At 52.9% G+C, this 18262-nt stretch overlaps 1 long non-coding RNA gene across 1 annotated transcript; it reads left to right on the forward strand.

The window, feature by feature from the left end:
• The first annotated feature begins 409 nt into the window (after window positions 1-409).
• On the forward strand, window positions 410-16876 carry LOC141578805 (uncharacterized). The gene is made up of 3 exons (XR_012509487.1): window positions 410-5109; window positions 5353-5455; window positions 16753-16876. It is a non-coding gene; the product is annotated as an uncharacterized LOC141578805 (long non-coding RNA).
• The last annotated feature ends 1386 nt before the right edge of the window (window positions 16877-18262 follow it).

Genomic DNA, 18262 nt, shown 5'->3' on the forward strand with positions numbered 1-18262 from the left:
GCCCTCACTCACCCCATCCGTGTGTGGACAGAACCCAGCACCCCTCTCCCCGCAGGGATAGGGGAGCCCAGAGCTCCACCCTTGTGCGTGGTGAGGTTAGAATGTGAGAAACACCAGGTTTCTCCTGTGCGGCACAGGGAGCTAGAGTCAGCATCCTGTCGTGACCCGTAATGGAAAGAATGTGAAAACGAATATATGTACCTGTATGACTGAAACATGACACTGTGCACCAGAAATCGGCACATTGTACACTGACTATATTTCAATTTTTTAAGAACAAGTGAAAAAAAAAAGAATCCCATTAAACTCATGAAGAAAAAAAAAAGAATGTGAAAAAGGATTCTGGCTGGTGTGGGTGGCGGGGGTGGAGGTGGGGGTGGGGAAGGCTGACTTCCACACTGGAGACGCACTGCCCTCATGACAGGCTTGGCTGTCATCAGGGTGAGCCATTCCAGGAGGGACAGAGGCCCCAGGACGTTCCTCCAGCTCTCAGAGCTCCCTTATCTGGACGTGGGTGTTTGCCAGTTAGATCACGAGAAGGCAGGCCAGGCGGCGATCCAGCCAGATTGCCTGGGTGAGACATTGAGTTGAGCAGAACCTGCAAAATCAGGACTGACGTCCACGCCACACACTTGTTTTCTCGGAAAGGGCAAGTCCTACTCACCCCCAAACCACCTGCCACCCGTCACCAGCTCAGATCCCCAAATCTGCTGGGGAAGATTGAAAAGCACACCTTGGGTGTCACATGGGAAGACCACAGTGACTGAGGGGCAAGGATGGGGTGGCTTCGACTTCCGGAAATTCGGTGCCTCCCACCTGGTGATCCACTGATGACCCGCAGACAGTCCTGCCCACACCGGCCGGTTCCTGTCCCAGAGTACCGGTGGGGCTGGAGGTTTGTGCAGGGCCAGCGTGAGCACTGGGACAACTCGGGGTGCTGCAAGAGAGCTCCTGGTGAGAGGTAGCCAGGTAACCCCACCTGTCTCGGGGCCTTAAATACTTCCCTAAGCACTGGCAACCCCAGAAGTCTGTCTCTGATGCCTCTCTGGCCTGAATCGCATCCCTGTATCCAGATACCTCTTCCTTATCTCCCTCGGGTGGGTGTCTGGAAGGCTTCCTAAACGTCACACGTCAGCAAATCCCCAGGTCTTCCCCTGGAATTTGCTCTCAGGTGATGGAAAGCCCACACTTGGAGCTGCTCAGACCCAGAAATGGAATCATCCCTGACAGCCTGTCTCTTGCCCCACACCCAGCGGGAGCTCAGTCCGGCCGGCTCTCCCTGCAGAAGGCCTCCGGGATCAGACCACTCTCCGACATCTCAGCCCCCGCCCTTTTGCAGCTGGAGTCTTGGAAGAGTAGCCCCCTTGCGGGTCTCCCTGCCTCTTGCCTCAAGGCCCCAAACTGTCTTTGCACGACAGTCAGATGTGTCCTGCTGGGATGTGAGTCAGAGCACGTCCCTGCTCTGCTCAGAACTTTCCAAGGTTTCCTGTTACTAAGAATAAAAGCCAAGGTCGTTTGCAGGGCTGAAGTTTAGCCCTGCCCTCTCACACTTTCTCCCACACTCACTCAGCAACAGCCATGCCCTTGCCTCACTGGCCCTCTGAGGCCCCAGGGCTCTTCCACCTCAGGGCCTTTGCACAGGCTGTTTCCTCTGCCTAGAGCCCTCTTGCCCTTGACATCCGTGTGGTTCCCTCAAAGACCTTGTAGCTCAGATGTCACCTTCACAGCGAATCCTTCCTGATACACTCGTCCCAGGACTTTCTGCCTTATTTTTCTTCGTAGAACTGACACTCCAGTGACGGAGTATAAGTTACCAATTTATTTTGCTTCTCTCGCTCCCCTATGAGAATACAAGCTCAGTGAGGGCAAGTTTCTGATTATTTTGTTCCCTGATGTATCCCCAGCTCAAGAACACCGTCCTCCACGTGTCAGCAGCTGAAGCTCATAGCAACTGCCGTGCCTGGGGCCACCGTTGTAAGGACTTTACAGATACCAACTGACCCACAGCAACACTGGTGGCCAACACTCTTGTCGTCACCCCATTTTACAGGCGGGGAAAATGAGGCACAGATCGTGGGGCCTGCCCATGGTCACAGGCCAGGACCCTGCAGAGCTGGGATTCAAACTCCATCTGGGGCCCGAGTCTGTGTCTTTAACCCCCTCTCTCCAGAGCGTGGTCTCACAGTGCTCGGTAAACCTGTGCTGAATAATTAGAAAGGCTGCGTTGTGAAGCAGCGGGTGGAGGCGGGGCAGCTGTAAAGCCTTCCACCAGCGCTTTCTAGACTACAAGTGTGGCAACCCATTCACGGTCATAACACCACCCCTAGGGGGCAGGGCTATTATCTGTTGCTGTGTTACTCGTTACCGCAAAAGCGAACAGCTGACACCAGCAATAAACATTATCACATGCAATTTCCGAGGTTCGGGAGTCCAGGAGCAGCTTAGCCAGGCGCTTCTGGCTCTGGTCCCTCCTGGGGCTGCAGGCAAGATGTTGGCTGGGGACTGCGTCATCCGAAGGCTCGACTGGGGCTGGGGCATTTGCTCCCAAGGCAGCTCCTCCTCTGTGCATTTGGCAAGTTGGTGCTGGCTGTCGGCTGGAGGACTCAGTCCTTCCCCATGTGGACCTCACCCCAAGGCTGTTTGAGGGTCCTCAGAGCATGGCAGCCAGCTGCCCCCACAGTGGGGGGGTCCCAGAGACATGCGGTAGAAGCACAGTGTCCTTTATGCCTCTCCTCGGAAGCCCTACTCCCCCACCTGTGTGACATTCCATCGGTTCCACAAGTCAGTGCCATTCAAGGAGGGAGGGAGTGACACAGGGCACCAGCAGCTGGAGGCACCATCTTGGAGGCTGGCTGCTGCAGGTCACCTGCCAGATAAAGCAACTCGTAAAGGTCCCTGGAGAGGAGCGCCTCGCCAACCGTGGCCAGTCTGACTGGCGGCAGGGTTCCACGAAGAGGTAAGAGCGTGGGCCTCGCACCCTGCACTGACTGCTCCTTCCTGCTGGGACCTGGGCTCCTCGGGGCTTGTAGCGACCGCCTGGCTCCACCTTCATCCTGGTGCCTGGATCATTCTCAACGCCCACTGCTTGATGAGCTGGAGACAGAGTTGTGGCACAGGGACAAGAATGTGGCGGGTGTGGCTGCAGGCGTGGGAGGCCGAACTGTGATGTGGGTCCAGCTGCCTAATGTTTCTGGGACTAAGAGGCACCACTGCCTTCCTTCCAATCTGGTGGACAACAAGGTGACCGCAGGGGAAGGGACGTGGCGGGTCTGGACACATCAGCGGGAGGATGTCCTGCACTCTGGGCCGGACCAGAGGGAGCAGGGATGGGGCCGCAGCCCCCGGCCCCTCCTCAGGGCTGGAGGCGGAGGCGGGGGGGGGGCTATGTTTTCTGCACAGCTCTTATTTTTCAGTATTAATTTAAAAGATGGGTACGACGCCCAGCAACGGCACTTAGACCTTTATCCCAGAGAAACAACAATTTCTGTTCACACAAAACTTGTACGTGAATGTTCACAGCAACCTCACTGATAATGACCAAAACCGAGAAACAACTCAGAAGTCTCTCAGCAGGGGGTGGTCGAGCCCGCGGCTACATTCGCACAACGCGCTGCAGACCGAACGTGGGGGTCAGGGGGACCCCAGGGCAGACACACAGTTCCCACCGAGTTCAGAATCACTTCCTCCCCAGAACACAGGGCAACAGGCCGAATGGAGACACGGGCCAGGGTCACCCCGATGGACAGAAGCACCTGCCAGTGCAGCTCCGGCCACGTGGGGCGGAAACCCACCTCCCGGGTCCAGGGCATGCTGGCCTCTGTGCTCAGGCTCCAGACCGCTCCCCGGGGCGGGATTCAGGCTCAGGCAGATCTTAGTTCCAGACTGTCAGAGACTTGTTTTTCCTAGCGAGGAATGACCCAGGTGTCCTTGGACGTGATTCCCCGGCACTGTTCCAGCCCTGGCAGAAGTCCACACGTTACCCCGTGAGCACAGTCCTTCGCACACTTAATTAATGGACTTGGAAGTATTATCATGATTAGCGACCAGAATCCACATGGCAAGGACCCAGAGAGGGGGCCAGAAGGACCCCGTCCTGCTCCAACAATCAAACTGATACTGGCAGAGGCACAGAGCCAGCCCACCGCCTCATTCCAGCAATTAAAAGATGCTGCGCTAAATGAGAAATGGTGCCGCCAACAGTCCTGGTACCACACTTGCAGGTGATCCAGGAACACCTGTATTGAGCTCACCAGGGGCGGCAGTTTGCCGCCAGCATCACGCCTTGCGACACAAGCGCCCTCCAGGAGAAGGAGGTCTGGAGGGCGAGGAGACACGTGCGGGGCTCCCTGGGCCGCCGGGCAGGCTCAGACACGGACGCAAGCGCTCCCCTGACTGTGAGAAGCGCGTCCCGCCTCTCACGTGGTTCTCACGAGACAAGGAAAAGAAAGGGGAAAAGGATTGATCGAAACCACCAAACACTGAGTTGTTTTTAAGGTTGAGTTTAAGACTTTGAGATTCTTAAAAAACGGAGTTGAAACAACTAAAACCTGGGCAATATACACAAGATAATGGTTTTCAGACACAAGAAAAGAGTAGAGGACAGAAATCCCTGGGAAGAAAGGAAAAAAAATGGAAACTTTCCAGTGTGTCAGCTTCCTGCCGTAACTCCGACGATGTAGATGAAACATAATTTACCAAAATGGCCCCAAGAGGAAACTGAAAGTCTGAATAGCACCAAATCTATTAAAGAAATTGGATTCTTAGTTTAAAAATTTCCCAGCAAAGAAAAATGCCTGACCCAAATGGATTGACTGGTGAATTCTACCCAACTTTTTAAAGGAATAATACGTATGTGACACACACGTTCCGTGCTGTAGAGGAGGCAAGAACGCTTCAGAACTCATTCCAGGATGCAGGAAGAGTAGAAAGGTGGACACAGAAACTAGAGGACACCCCGGGCCCTGGCAGGTGGGACTGATGCCCGCGCGGGGCCCCTGAGGTCACAGCTGTGTCACAGCTCAGTGCGATTGTTCTGCATCATGGTGGCCCCCCAGCCACCAAGACAAGGCCACCTCACACCCCAGTGTCCCTGGTTAAGCAGGCAGAGAGGTTTGTAATTTCCTCGAGATGCTTCTGCATTTAAAAACGCCGTGTTCGTGAAGCTTCGGTTAACTGGGCGGCTCGGCTGTACGGAACGGCCTTTGCCCGGTGGACGGGGTGGGGGACGGGTGGAGGGGGCGCTCGTGGCTGCTCTGTCTGCGGAGTTCACGCAGCTCTGTTTTAGCGGCCCTGCTGTGGCCGAGGTGCTTTCACGCTTAATGAAAGTTTTTTGAAATCATCTTCTTTTAACAGGAAGAGGCATGTCGCTGAGCAAGACCAACAATTGCTGAATAAACGCAAACCCCTTTGAGAACCAGGCCCGCCGGTGGCACGTCTCCTCCCCGGGAACACAGAGGTGAGAGGGGCTGGCGGCCCCCAGGGCTGGGGGGAGCCAGGAGCCAGGCATGCTTCGGCAATTTCAAATTTCTTACAGGTATGAAAATTAGTGGTTTTGTGTTTTCTCCTGATGTTTGTTTTAAAAACCTTCTTCCTCCTGCTGTTCAGAATTCTTTCTAGGTAGGGGTTGAACCTGATTACTTCTAAAGGGTCTGGAATCCCCGCCCGCATGAGCAGGCTCCGGGGCCGAACACGTAGGAAAGAGGCCTCGGTTTCTGTCGATACAACTGAACACAGCCCAGGCCGTCCACATTTCAATTAAGTTTCTGTTAAGGAGAAGGCGCCACCTCGGGCTGCTTGTGACCACTGATAAATGAAATATATAGGCATTTTCTTCCAAATACGTATTTGAATTCACAAGCACTTGCATTGCTCACCAGTTACACAACCCAGGGTACCATTGCTGGAAGGGAGGAATTCCCTGTTGGAGGTCTGAGAGCTTGAGGGAGCAGGAAAAAAAAAATGAGAAGCTATTTGCGGGGGGGGGGGGGGGAATGGTGGTAACTGGTATGACTGGCGCCCTCCAAGTGTGAAAGCAGCCGGAGTCTTTTCTGTCCAGCGATAATGCCTGGCACACAGTAGGTCTGCAACAATTTTTGGAACGAACTGATGGAAAATCAAGTCCACAGCAGAAGCTTCTTTCCAGACTAACAACAGTGCACCGGCCACAGACGTCTCCGTGAACCCACTCAGTCAGGAGTAGGCAAACGTTTTCCGGAAAACGCAGGCTAAGAAATACATTGGGCTTCGTGGGCCAGACCACCTCCCACCTCTGTCCCAGCTGCTCGGCTCTCAACTGTAGTGAGAAAGCACCATAGACAATGTGGGGACAAGTGGGTGTGGCTATGTTCTAATAAAACTTTATTTACAAAAACAGATAGGGGCAGTGTGCTTTTGTAAATAAAGCTTTATTGGAACACAGCCACGTAGTTTGTGGTCCCCTGAGCTGGACGGACTCATAGCTCTAACACGATGGAGGCTGCACCTTTGTACCCTCTCAGGACCCAGATATTTTAGTTAAGTACAAACGTATTAAAACTGCCTCTCCTAAAAGAGAACCCTCCTACACTGTTGGTAGGAACGTAGTTTGGTGCAGCCATTATGGAAAACAGTATGGAGATTCCTCAAAAAACTAAAAATAGACTTACCATAGGATCCAGCAATCCTCACTCCTGGGCATATATCCAGAGGGGACCTTAATTCAAAAAGACACCTGCATCCCAATGTTCATAGCAGCACTATTTACAACAGCCAAGACATGGAAACAGACTAAATGTCCATTGACAGAAGACTGGACAAAGAAGCTGTGGTATATTAATACAATGGAATACTACTCAGCCATAAAAAAGAATGAAGTAATGCCATTTGCAGCACCATGGATGGACCTGGAGATTGTCATTCTAAGTGCAGTAAGCCAGAAAGAAAAAGACAAGCACCATGTGATATCACTCATGTGTGGAATCTGAAAACGAGACACAAATGAACTTATTTATAAAACAGAAACAGACTCACAGGCATAGAGAACAAACTTATGGGGAAAGGGAGTGGGAAGGGACAAATTGGGAGTTTGAGATTTGCAGATACTAACTACTATATATAAAATAGATAAACTGTTGGTGTCGCGATACTGTGTACACATACACACTGTATGCGGAGAGAGCTGATGGCTACTCTGAAGCTTTATTAAGTTGCACAGCAAAGAAGAATGACAAGGGAAATGGTTAACAGGCAGCGTCTGGCTCGAGGTCAGAAGACCCTTTATGTTTTGGTAAATCATGTTCGTGTTGACTCCAGCGAGCCTTACAGCTTATCAGGGCAGAACGTACGAGAAACAGCTGCTTCATAACGTTCTTCTTGGACACAGGCGGCTGTGCCTGTTTTAGGTTGCCCCGCTCTGGGGCTCTTCCCTGTCCTTGGCTAACCAGCCTTCTCACCTCTGAGTCTGTAGCTTTTTATAACTTGTTTACCATTCCGGCCCAAGGCTCGTTCCTCTGTTCCCACAGAGGGGGAGGGGACTACAATAAACAAGTTTCTTCTGCAGAGCACAGGGAGATATGTTCAACATCTTGTAGTGACCTATAATGAAAAAGAACGTGAAAAGGAATATATGTGTGCACACATATGACTGAATCATTGTGCTGTACACCAGAAATTGAAAACTGACTATACTTCAATTAAAAAATGGAAAAAAATTGCGCTTGAAAAAATTTTTAATGTTGTCGAGTTGCTATGTATTGTGTTAGGGGCGAGTTGGAAGGCAGAAAACCTTTCTTTGCTTCAGAGTGTGAAACTACTTGCTTCCTGAAACTTGGATCTGAGCGCCGGGTCCCCGAGAACTGTATTCTGCTGAGCAGCCACCAGGGGACACCCCGGGCACATGGGAAACTGGGCAGCTTTGCACAAAGAAACGGAAGCAGAATCTAGAGTCTTGAAGATGTGCACCAACCCCCTGCTGGGAGGCAGGACCTGGGATCCTGGGCGGAAATGACTGAGCCAGAAACTTTCTCCCGATGCCACAGCCTGCAGCCTGACACGTATGACTCGTGCACGTAGATACTGAATTCTAAGTATGGAAGTGTGATGTCCCCTGGACCACACCAAGAAGCACGGCATCCTAGGGGGACAAGCTGAGATCCCCTCGGGTCAAGTTGTTCAAACAATTGACCTCAACATCTGCTTAGGGGAGAGGTCGAGTGCTGGGAGGGGCCCACGGCAGGGCTAAGCCTCACCTCAGGGCCCCCCGAACTCAGTTTTGACCCCAACCCGCACATCTCATCGAGTCCTCCAGATAAAGGGGGCATCCCCACCCCCGACAGTTTGTCAGCCGTCTGCTGTTACTCACACACATCCCTTGCCTCAGATGATTGTATATCCAAACGGTGGAGTGTGGAGTGCTCCATGGTGGTGAAAAGCGAGCCCCAGCCACGAGCACCGATGCGGGGAAATCTCCGAGGAGAACCGTCCAGGGCGATCACTCCATTCACATGAAATTCAAAAGCAGGCAAAACCAAACAACACTGTCTTTAGGGACAGATCTGGGTGTGGTCAGAGTGAGAGCAAGTGAGCAGCGCTGACAGAAACGTCGGGGCGGGGGTCGCCTGGGGGGGCCGGGAGGGGCTGCTCGGAGGCGTCGGCCGGTGCTTGGCACCCCTTGCAGGGTGGTGGTTACTAACTTTTACTAAACCAAGCCGTCATCTCCAAGGCGTGCGTCTGTTTCACACGTGTCTTCTTGTGCACACGTCATCGTAAACCAGCACAAAACAGACAAGTAACACGCCTTCCCCGTTTCTGTCTGGGGGCGCAGCTCCCCGGGGAGGGGAGCGTGTGGATCTGGGGAACCTCCATTTCTGACCGTTACGGGTTGCAGGCTGCTTTTCTAGAAGCTGTAGGGGATGCACTGCAAATGCTCGTCTCAGCCCGAGGGCTATGCCTCGTATGGAGGCCAGGCTTCGTGGCCAGTGGGGGGCGTGACAGGTGACAGCCGACAGCCAAGAGGATGCAGGTGCTGGGTGCAGGAACACGGTGGCTGGATCCGATGCCCCTGTGGTCCCCGTGGCTCTGAGGCCCCTAGTCCTGTGGGAACTAGAATTTCTGCATCCTGGATGGTAAGTACCTTTGTACCCCTCTGACCAGCCCCTCCCTGAGCCCCAGAGCCCCGCCTTTCAGCTCCTCCCCCATCAGTAAACGCCACTGGTGTTACCTGCTCTGTATCACCTTTTCCCAGAAAGCCGGGCCTTTTAAATCCCACACATGCGGGCACCAACTGTCTCAGTTTGCCCACAACTGGGGTGTTTCTAGGATGTGGTTCTTTCAACGTTAAAACTGGGAAAACTCTGGACAAACCAAGACCAGTCAGTGATTTCGCCCAGACTTTCTCATTTCAGATTTAAGGCCTTGGTTTTGTTCTGACCGACCTCATATCATAGCAGCACTCCAGACCCCTTGCATGACTCCTGTAAAGGCTGAGTTTATTTTGGAGGGGTCCGGGGAGGAAGGTTTGACCCTATCCTAAGCTGCCATCCCACCAGGCAGCCCCCCCGCCCCCCTGCTCAGTCACGGCTCTTGGGGGATGGCAAGGGTTTTGGTGGGTGACCCTGTGCTGGTCTCTAATCTTGCCAAGGGCAGGTTAAACTGGTAAAACAAGGCTTCAAGGCAGTTGTTGCTCTTCAAATGGCTGGGAGTGAGAATTAAGGAAAATGCTTTTTAAACTGGAGAATCAACCATCCTATCAGATTCCTGTGCCAGCTGTCTGTAATCAGAGCTGGCTGTCTTGTCTGATCTTGAGACAGGGAAGATCAGAATTGCCGGGAGCGCTTCTTAAACAAGACGGCTGGGCATCACCCCCAGCGTGTCTGATGCTCAGATCTGGGGTGAGGACTGAGGATGCATGCCTGACAAATACAGGTGATTCTGCTGGTCGACGGCTGCACTTCGAGAACTATTGTCAGAGTGTGAAGGGAATTAAGTCTAGACTAGGGGTTGTCAAACTTTTTCTACAAGGGGTCACATAGTAAATATTTCAGGCTTTGTGGCCACCTGGTCTCAACAACAGCTCAGTAATGGTAGCGCAACAAGCAGCCAGAGGGAATCAGTAAATGAAGGAATGGGCATGGCTGTGTCTCAATAAAACTTTATTTACAAAAATAGCTAGTGGGCCAGTTTCAGCTCATGGGCTGTAGTTTGCCAACCCCTGGTCTGTGACTTTCAATAGTCTATGAGCTTCTCTGCGTTCTCCCTCCATGAGCAGGTGACTTTGAGCCCGTGGACAGCAGGTCATGGAGGTCATGGAAAGGGGCATTTATTTGGGATACAGAGGCAGTGTAGCAGAGTGTATCAGTCAGCCTTTGCTGCATAACGATGATGCTAATAATTACTGACTTGCAGCAACAACTATCTTATTAGTCATCAGTCGGTTGGCTGGTGATTATTCTGGTCTGAGCTGGTATGGTCTCTGCTGGGCTCTCCTGTGCATCCGGGGCCACCTAGCAGACCACCTGCTGCTGGGTAAATTGCACACACCCCCCCCCCGCCGCATGTCCAGCAGGTGGCTGGCTGTTGGCGGGGCACCTAGTTCTCTCCCACGTGGTCTCTTGTCCCAGAAGCTAGCTTAGGCTCTTTCAAATGATCACCTCATCACACCTCATCGGTGTGAGATGGGGCTTAGTTCCTCCTGACCCGTGACTCCTCACACAACACCATCTCCATCACGTGCTCCTGGTCACAGGGGCCCCACGTCCTGCCCAGATCTGAGAGAGGGAAAATAGGCTCCCTTAGAAGAAACTGAGACTGGTGCCCCCAGCCCCACGCTGCCACGGGGAGGCGTGACTTGACTTGGGGCCGTGTCTGGCTCGAGAAAGTCGCCTCCTCGCAGTGGTGGTTATTAAGGCCTCAGCGACACCCCGCAGGTGTAACAGTAGTGGGTGCACGGGAAACCGAAGACCCCCAAGGCCATCTGGAGTGCGCCCTCCACGTGCCTCTCAAGGGACGGCCCCGCCCAGCCTGGACTCTGGGCTTTCAATGTCTGCTCCCCCGTCTGGAATCCGTCCAAGTCTTCCAAGACCAGCTCGTCATGTGGCCTCCTCTGTACAGCCCTCCTCACACTGAACGGATCTATAAAACAGATTTGTTTCTCCTTTAAGCTGGGAACAACTCCTTGAGAGCAGGACCAGTGTCTCGCTCAGAGCCTGCAGCCCTGTCTTCAAGGCCATCCAAGTGCAACCCCTTTAAATCACGTGGGGTGTGTTTCTCCCCATTTTTTATTAGAAACATTGAAAACCAGCCAGGGTCATGTCCCACTAATGGAAGGACTCATCACGGGGAGAGTGTAAACACTGCCCACCCTGCTCTCCCGCAGCCACAGGCGGTCTCCCTTTGGGACACTGCCGCGTGGAGCCTGGGTGATTTTCTTAAGGAAAACAAACAGTAGCCACGTTCTGTCAATCCTGTGTATTTCCCAGGAGGAGAGCGAATCCCGCCCTGATCCCGCTTAGCGGGGGACGGGGACGAAGGAGGGCCCCCCAGGACTCTCTTCCTCCATGTAGAGAGATCCAGGAACTTGCCAAAGCAATGAGTGAATCAGTATTCCATACATGCACGGTTGTGGGATTGAATTTGGTTTTATTAGAAAAAGGAGACAAGATTGTAGGAATTTTGCAGAGGCAGCAGAGACATCATTTTCCTCCGCCAAGGACCATTTTGAGATAGATTTCTTTGTTTTATTTTATTTAGGTTTCACTGAAGCATAGTCGATTTACAACATCGTGTCAGTTTCAGGGGTACAGCAAAGTGATTCAGTCATGTGTTTATATTTTCAGGTTGTCTTCCATCACAGGTTATTACAAGGTAATGAATGGAGTTCCCTGCGCTGTACAGGAAATCCTTGTTGCTCATCTATTTTTGTAGTTTGTACCTGCTAATCCCAAACTCCTGATTTATCCTCCCCCCTCTTCCTCTCCCCTTGGTCACCATACATTTCTTTTCTACGTCTGTGAGTTTGTCTCTGTTTTGTGCATAGAGTCATTTGTATCATCTTTTGGCTTCCACATGTCAGTGACGTCATATGGTGTTTGTCTTTTTCTGACTGGCTTATTTCACTTAGAATGATCATTTCTAGGTCCATCCATGTTGCTGCAAATGGCAATATTTTATTCTTTTTTATGGCTGAGTAGTATCCATCTTATACTTAAATACCACATCGTCTTTACCCAGCCGTCTGTCGATGGACACTCAGGTGGCTTCCGCGTCTTGGCTGTTGTACATAGTGCTGCTACGACTATTTTCATCCTACAGCCACAGCTCGGTGTCCCAGTAGGGCCAGCGGCCACAGGCAGCCCAGTTCAGTCCTGCAGCAGACCTACCGGGCTCTGGCTTCAAGGAGCTCAAGCTGAGGAGGAGATGCAGGCAGAGAATTTCCCGGGCAAGGATGTGAGGACCAAAGGCAGGGATGAGATCAGTGTAGTCAGTGGACGTGACTACTTGCTGCAAGAGTGAAAGGCCATCCTTGAGAATGGTACTTAATCAAAAGCTTTGAACAGTGTTTAAAAATGGTGGCAAATCATACATCTGACAAGGGTCTAGTGTCTGGGATCTGTAGAGAACTCTTATAACTCAAAAATAAAGGCAAACAACCCAATTAAATATGGGCAGACTAGTAAATACAGGGAACTCTAATTCGAAAAGATACATGCACCTCAGTGCTCACAGCAGCACTCTATACAGTAGCCAAGACATGGGAGCAACTTAAATGTCCATGGCCGATGACTGGACAAAGAAGCCATGGTGTGTTTATACAATGGAATACTACTCAGCCATAAAAAGAATGGAATACTGCCATTTGCAGCAACATGGATGGACCTGGGGATCGTCATTCTAAGTGAAGCAGCCAGAAAGAGAAAGAAAAATACCATACGGTATCACTCATATGTGGAATCTAAAAAAAGAAAAAAGACACTAATGAACTCATCTACAAGACAGAAACAGGCTCACAGACGTAGTAAATGATTTTATGGTTCCAGGGGGAGAGAGGGTAGAAAGGGACAAACCGGGAGTTTGAGATTTGCAAATATGAAATAGCACATGTAAAACAGATAAACACGATTCTTCTGTAGAGCTCAGGGAACTATATTCCATATCTTGTAACCTGCAATGAAAAAGACTGTGAAAACCAATACACGTGTGCACGTGCACGACTGAGACGCTGTGCTGTACACCAGAAAATGCCGCATTGTGACTGACTGTGCTTCAATTTTTTAAGAAGTGGGCAGACCACTTGAAGAGAGAAAATGTAAGATGCACAAATAAGCACATGAAAAGCCGCTCGACATCCTGAGCCAACAGGGAAACAAATGAAAATCACAACAGAAGCGTCACTCCGCACCCACGAGGGTGGCTGCTAAAGAAAGGCCGACAATGACAGGTGCGCAGGGAAGCACACGGAGAACCTGGAGCCCGGCACGATGCCGGCAGGGATGGAATGCGCGGCCGCCGCGGAGGACGGCCTGAAGTTCCTCAGGAAATTTGCTCAGAGGCTGCCTGCCGTGTGACCAGCCGCCCTCCACCGGACACCTACCGGGGGAATGAGGCGCGTCCACATAAACACTTGTACGCGAGTGTTCAGGCAGCACTGCCCCACGCCACGTGGCATCTCGGGGGCCAGAGACCGCGGAGCCCACCTCATCCGGACCCCACGGGCAGTGTGACTGCAGGGGAAGAGGGGAACTCAGGCTCTAAGAGGAGGTGGACGAGGCTGGGGAAGCCCCAGCCGGTGAAGGAGACGCCGCCTGTGCCGGTGCCTCAAGCGGCTTCACATGGAAGCGGCGACGTGCAGAGGCGCCTCCTGGGCTGCGGGTGCCCCCGCTTTCTGCCTCCCTGGACCTTCTCCCAGCACTCCCTGGCCTCTGGGAGAGGTTCGCTCTTCCTGCTGCTTCTGCAGGTCTGTCCTGCGGGTGAACAGTTCCTTCTCTCGGCTAGCTGAACGTCCCTTCCAATTCCCCTCACGCCTGGCCTTACGCTCCTGCTTCTGTGTGCTGGCACTGAAAGTTTAAAAAAAAATTTAATCTCAGAATAGTTGGTTTACACTGTTGTGCTAATTTCTGGGGTGCAGCGGAGCGATCACTTAGGTGTACATTCCTTTTCATGTTCTTTCTCATCATAGGTCGTTACAAGGTACTGACTACAGCTCCACGTGCTGTGCAGTGAGCCCTTGCTGTTTTCGTCTCTCACGTACAGTAGCTAGTATCTGCCAGTCCTGAGCTCCCAGCTTATCCCTGCACCCTCCTCTGATACTGAGTGTCTAAGGTTCACAGGTGAGGCCCAGCCCCATAAGGACCTGAATAAAGCAGGGAAGCAGCCCTTTGTGGAATGTTCCGCCCTGGGTCCAGCAGCCCTGCCCCGTTTTCCAGCGGCCGGCAAGCCCAGGGAGTCGGCCCATGGGAGGCAAATCCCACACCCCCATCTGAACCAGTTACATTCCACTCAAGACATCCCAGATGAAAATGCTCGGGCTCAGAGACAGCCGGGCAGTTACTCACGCCCCAGTTTCCCTCCTTTTGCTAAAGCCATGGAAACAGAAGCCTCAGATGATTAAAAAAAAAAAAAGAGGAAAAACCACATTGTAGTCACTCTGAGTTCAAACGCTATTGTAACAAGGGGAGAACAAAACCCGCTGGGCCAGCCCCAGAATTAATTAACTTCCGCACTGCAGATGCACTGAGCTGTGGGAGGAGGAGCGTGGATTCCGACCCCCTCCCAGGGCTGCCCTTGGCCGGCAGGGAGACCGGGGCAAATCCCTTGCCCAGCAAGGTTTATCATCCTCATAACATGTAGCAATGATGGCGATGGTACTTGCCACGCGATCTCACCTCCGCAAGACACCGGCGAGCAAGTTGGGGCGGCTGCTTCCTGCACCGTGAGGTGCCCTGTCCGTCTGAGACCTTCCTGCGGCACAGCCAGCTGCCTCGGTGCCCTGCCTTTGAGAAGCTACACGTGGCTGAAGACACGCCACCCACCCACAGACAAGCAGGACACCCACAAAAATGCCAGAAGTCCCCCTTAAAGGACTGATCAGATTCCAAAGCAACTCAACAGGCACTAGCTGGGCCCTGGCGGTGGGGACAGGGTGCTGGCGGGGAGATGCGGACCCTGCTGGGGGCAGGTGGTGGCCCGCTGGGGAGACTGGGGCAGATGCGAGCTGCAGAGCGCAGCAGGGAAGGGGCCTGGACGCGGCAGCGGCCCATCTGCCGACATCTCTGGAAAGCGATTTGGCAAACTGTTTATGAGCCTTTAAACCGTCCTGGTCTTCCAACTGGTCATTCAAAGGACATGTGGGATTGACAGCCAGACCAGAATTCAGGACGGAGTGAGGCGGGTCATCACAAGGTTATTCACAAAGCCCGCAAAGCCTGGGGCTAAGTCTTCACACTAGAGGACAGTTAAAGGGACCGGCAGCCCCGCGTGGCGGGGCCCTGCGGCCGCGCAAAGCGCCTCCCCGTGAGGGCGACGTCCGGGGGAAGTTTAAACGCTCAGAAAAGGGTGCGTCTCTATATAATATTTTATATGCACGCACATGATAGACACACGACGAGACTGCACGCCACTGGAATTGTACCATGTGTGGCAGTTTTCAGGGCGCCAGACAGAAAGGGACCCCAGTGACCCCTGTGTTGATTGTAACAGCTGGAAGGGTAAATGTCTGCTATTTTTTTCAATTATTCTTTTTTTTTTTGAGCTTTTTATTTTTAAATTTTTTTTTACAATTTCACATTTTCATTTTTTAACCTCTTTTTGTGGAGGACGGAAAAGGTTTTATTTACATACTTTAATGGAGGGACTGGGGACTGAGCCCAGGACCTCACGCAAGCCAAGCGCACGCTCTACCACTGAGCTACACCCTCCCCTCAAATACCACTACCCACAAGGGTTGCCTGTGGCTGGTGGGGTTTGGGGAGGGCCCTCCTCTCCCTCACGGTTTTCTCTATTTTCTCGAATGAACACACAGTCTTTCCCTATCTGAAAAAAGAATTAAAATCACCTTTAAAGTGAAGAAAACATTTATCATGGTAAAAGCTTAGTTAAAATGCAGTATTCAAAAGAGAAAATGGATTCATTTATTTTGAGGGTAATTCATTTTTAAAAAACCATGCATGGAAATAATTTGAAACAAGTATCAAAATATAACAGGGCAGAGGTGGGTGTCGCTCAGGGATGGAGCGCCTGCTTGGCGTGCGCGGGGCCCTGGTTTCAATCCCCAGTACTTCTATCAAAAAGAGAAAAAGGATATAAAAATACATATATACATATATATATACTAGGGCAGTGGTAGGTGGTCAGACCACGGCGGGGTTGTGGTTTTTCTTCTTCATACTTTTTCGTGTTTTCTGAACTTGCAAAGATGTGGAAGAAATTGTCTAGAAGTCCAGTGGAGGGAGGGGCTGGTTTCAACCTGGGGCCGGGAAGCCTGTGAGGGCTCCCAGGAGAGGCGGCGCTGGGGCTGGGGTGGGGGGCCTGGCCATGACACCAGCACGGAGACCGTCAGGGCCGCTGTGCCTCCCGGGGTCCCCGCCCAGAGCCCCTGCCTGGGGGAACGGGAGAGGGGCTGCTTCAGGGGACCCCAGTGAAGCAAGTCACGGGCCACACCAGACACGGGAAAAAGCCTTCACCCACGGCAGCCTTCTGCCTTCTCCAGGGCAGCCACGTGTAGACAGACGGCCACCTGAGAGCCCGGCCGCTCAGCACCGTCTCCCCTGCCTCCCCATCCAGGTCTCACGTGCGGCACGATGAACGTGCCTCTCATCTGTGACTACGGCTCGGGCATCAGTAAGGTGGGCTTTGCGGGGACAGAAGCGCCCCTGGCTGTGTTCCCCACCATCCTCGGGAAACTTCGCCATGATGTGAGTGCTGGCGTCCTCCCCTGGGGCCTCGCCCCCTCCCACACGGTGACCAAGTCACGTCCTCAGAGCAGAGGTGGCCTCGGTGAGCCGGGCACCAGCGTCACGGGGCAGTGGGCTTGGGGCAGTGGGCTTGGGACACTGCAGGGGCCGGACCCGCCCAGAGTTTCTGCTTCAGCAGGTCGGGGGGAGGGGGCCCAGGGTTTGTATTTCCCACCACTTCTCGGGGGGTGTTGGTGCTGCTGGCCCGGGGGCCACACTTGGACAACCGCGGACCTGGAAAGAACAGGCAGATTACATACGTCAGCAAAGCAGGCGGCTGTCAGAACTAAATCACGCTGCCCGTCTCTTCACTGTTTGATTTTCCCACTTTTAAGAAGGGTGTGATATTGAGAAGGAGCTCTACCCCGAGGGTAAACAGCCGCCCGCGCGCTAAGTGCCGAGCGACACAGCCTCCGGGGCCGGGAAGACACTAGGGAGGGGTGGGGACTGCGGCCAACGCTCTGTTTAAAGGGCATTCTCTGCTGCCTAGTGACGTGCAGGAGAGTGGGCCCCGTGTTGCCAGATCTTCCTGCTTTTCCAGAGAATTTAGAAATTCGGAGTTTTTATTGTGATAAGATATGTATGCAATTGAATTTACCATTTTAACTTTTTTTAAGTGCAGAGCTCACCGGTACGAAGCACATTCACATTGTTGCGCAACCATCCCCTCCATCCGTCTCCCAAACCTTTTCTTCTGCCCAAATTGAAACTCCGTCCCCTTCAAACACCACCCCGCACTCCCCCCCCCAGGCCCCAGCCCCGCCAGCCTGCTTCCTGCCTCTCTGGCTTCGACTCCTCTGAGGATCTCCCTGTACAGTGTCGGTGCAGAGTTCTCGTTCACAGAACGGGGTTAACAACAGTGCGTGCGTACCTGAGTTGGTCGGAAGGTTAATGGGATGGGGGTGTGAACGTTTAGCACAGTTTCTGACCCGTGGAGTGTCTGGCAGTTCCCTCCCGGGCAATAGAGGGGATCTCACCTTGAGAGCCTTACCGTAATTACAGCTGCAAAGACCCTTTTTCCAAATGAGCGCACGCCCGCAGGCTCCAGGGGGCCTATCAATCAGGGACACCATCCAGCCGAGTGCAGAGAGACCATGAGAGGCCTCAGCTCAGCGCTCAGCCCCTCCTGCAGGTGGGCCCCACCCAGCACCGCCTCCTCCCCAGGCTCTTAAAGGAATCTCATCTGCAAGGACCTTATTTCCCACCGGTTCTGGGGGGCCGCCATTCAACGCACCGCAGCCGCCTTCTGCCATGGTGCCTCCGCTCTGCTCGGTGATGCCGGGGCTGGGGCTCCCCTGCCGACGGCTCTCCCGAGCACCTGCAGATGGGAGGCACTAGAG

This window comes from Camelus bactrianus, chromosome 10, assembly GCF_048773025.1.
Source record: "Camelus bactrianus isolate YW-2024 breed Bactrian camel chromosome 10, ASM4877302v1, whole genome shotgun sequence".
Taxonomy (NCBI): Eukaryota; Metazoa; Chordata; class Mammalia; order Artiodactyla; family Camelidae; genus Camelus; species Camelus bactrianus.